Raw genomic sequence first — 2,350 nt, forward strand, 5'->3', positions numbered from 1 at the left:
AATAAATCTGCAAAAATGTCAACGATTCTGTGTTTTTCTGTCAATATGGGGTGCTGTGTGTACATTAATGAGGAAAAAAAATTAACTTAAATGATTTTAGCAAATGGCTGCAATATAACAAAGAGTGAAAAATTGAAGGGGGTCTGAATACTTTCCGTACCCACTGTATATATATATATATATATATATATATTTAGAATTTATTTAGAATTTTTAAATAATTAAACATAATTTATTTAGAATTTCTAACTACAAATGTATTTAAAGGTATACAACTTTTAATTAAAAATAAACTTATTATTACTATTATTATTTCTTACTTACAATATTTCCTAATATACAATTTTTTATCAAAAAATAAAAATAAAGATAAAAACAATTATTATTATTATTATTATTGCTTTTTCTTGGTTGCATTTTTTCCTAAGCTAATATACAATTTTTAATTAAAAATAAAAATAAATTTAATGGAAAATTATTATTATTATTATTATTATTATTGCTTTTTTCGTAGTCAGTATTAAGTATATACTGGGCAATATGTAGTAATTACTTATATAATCACTTACATTCACTTACATAACAAACATTTCATTAACAAATTAATAAATATATTAATTATTTAATTAACCAGCTAACTATATACATAAATAATTATATACATTTCAAAATTACATTTCATTTTAATTTATATAAAATGAAATATCTAATAATACACTATGCAAATTATTATTTTTTTAAGTGTAGAAATCTGACCTGTTTCATTCATGTATGACTGACAAATATGCATCCCATTACGTTTAGTAGTTTGTTAATGTTAAAACTGTGGAATCCAAATGAATGGACATTTGATATGCAATTCAAATATATAAATCTTAATATTTTTCTGAGCATGTGAAAGGTGTGTCGGGACACGTAGTGCTTGATTTTTGGGTGATCTAGTCCTAGATCTGAGTGGTTGTGCTAAAATCATTTCGTCCAATCAGAGCGCTGATATGTGATCTCGTACCGTGGACCCCGTCCATCCCAGCAGAGCGTAAGCGAAGCGCTCCAGCGGCGGAGCCACCAGATCCACCCTCACAGCTCTCCAGTCCCGCCCCGCTCTAGCGTCCGTCTCCTGCTCACGCTTCAGCTTCACTATCAGGAAACACTTGCTGAAATGATCCATGGCCTCGAAGCGGTGAGTCGGCAGCTGCCGCAGGTCAAAGGTCGACTCCTGGAGGTCTGAGTACAGCAGGATGTTCTGAGCGGGAAAACATGCAAACATCTACATCTTATATTTATTTGTTTTGTTTTCAGAATACAAGCATATGTGGGTTGTGTTTGGATATAATATAAAATAAATAAATAAATAAATAAACATAAATGAATGTAAATTAAAATGTGTTATTATATTACTTATGAAGTAATGATAATTAATAATAATAATTAATAGTAATCATAATTATTATATAAATAATTATAAATTATATAAAATCTGTAAATCTGAATACACATTTATAAATTTGACCCTCTAACTCTAGCACTTTCTATTCTATTTTAATTCTACTTTATCTATTTATCTTCTTTTTTATTTAAAAAAAACACTAGCTTTCTATTTTTTCTATCTACTTCTTTTTCTTTGTGTGTGTGTATAATATATATAGGCTAGCTATAAAATATACGTTAGGCTAACCGAGACTTGTCATTTGCACTTATATATCATTGCTCTTTTGTTAGATTTGACTGCTTCTATTGTCCTCATTTGTAAGTCGCTTTGGATATTTGGATAAAAGCGTCTGCTAAATGACTAAATGTAAATGTAAATCAGAATATATAAAAGTAATTCTGAATATGTAAATACAAGTATGAAACTATTCAAATAAATTTGACTATATAGTTATAAATCTGAATGTATAAATGTAAATAGTTATAAATATATATATTAGGGGTTGAACGAATTCTGATTTTTTGAAGTCGACTTTTATGTGATGAAAGTCGAGTCGAAGTCGGCTAGTCGCTGATGACGTCATTAATGAACAAATAAGTCTGGAGCTGTGACAAACTTTGTGCACAGCTATAGCAGATGACACAGCGCTGCCCACACGGCCGTTGCTCCTATAACAGCTCATTTTTATCAGTTCTTTTGTCTTTGGGTTGTTATATTTCTCACAGATTTCTGCTCATTCTAAATCAGATACAGATAAAGTAGCACAGTAAAGATTACATTAATATGAATGCTTTAGTGAGAGCGATTGCGTGTGTGAATTAATTCTACCTGGCAGCGTCTCTCTACTAGTAGTGAAGCTGTGGAATTTAGTTATTAAGAAATATATGCTAGAACTATTCAGTTTATATATATATATATATA

General features: G+C 29.1%; 1 long non-coding RNA gene across 1 annotated transcript in view; it reads right to left on the reverse strand.

Annotated features, from left to right (window-relative positions):
- LOC107686533 (uncharacterized) overlaps nt 1-1,114 on the reverse strand; it is a 61,524-nt gene extending 60,410 nt beyond the window's left edge. The window contains exon 1 of the long non-coding RNA XR_001634049.1: nt 1,010-1,114. This is a non-coding gene — a long non-coding RNA (uncharacterized LOC107686533). The remainder of the gene's footprint in view (nt 1-1,009) is intronic.
- Nucleotides 1,115-2,350: the final 1,236 nt, after the last annotated feature.

This window comes from Sinocyclocheilus anshuiensis, unplaced genomic scaffold (genome assembly GCF_001515605.1).
Source record: "Sinocyclocheilus anshuiensis isolate Anshui unplaced genomic scaffold, SAMN03320099.WGS_v1.1 scaffold1459, whole genome shotgun sequence".
Lineage (NCBI taxonomy): Eukaryota > Metazoa > Chordata > Actinopteri > Cypriniformes > Cyprinidae > Sinocyclocheilus > Sinocyclocheilus anshuiensis.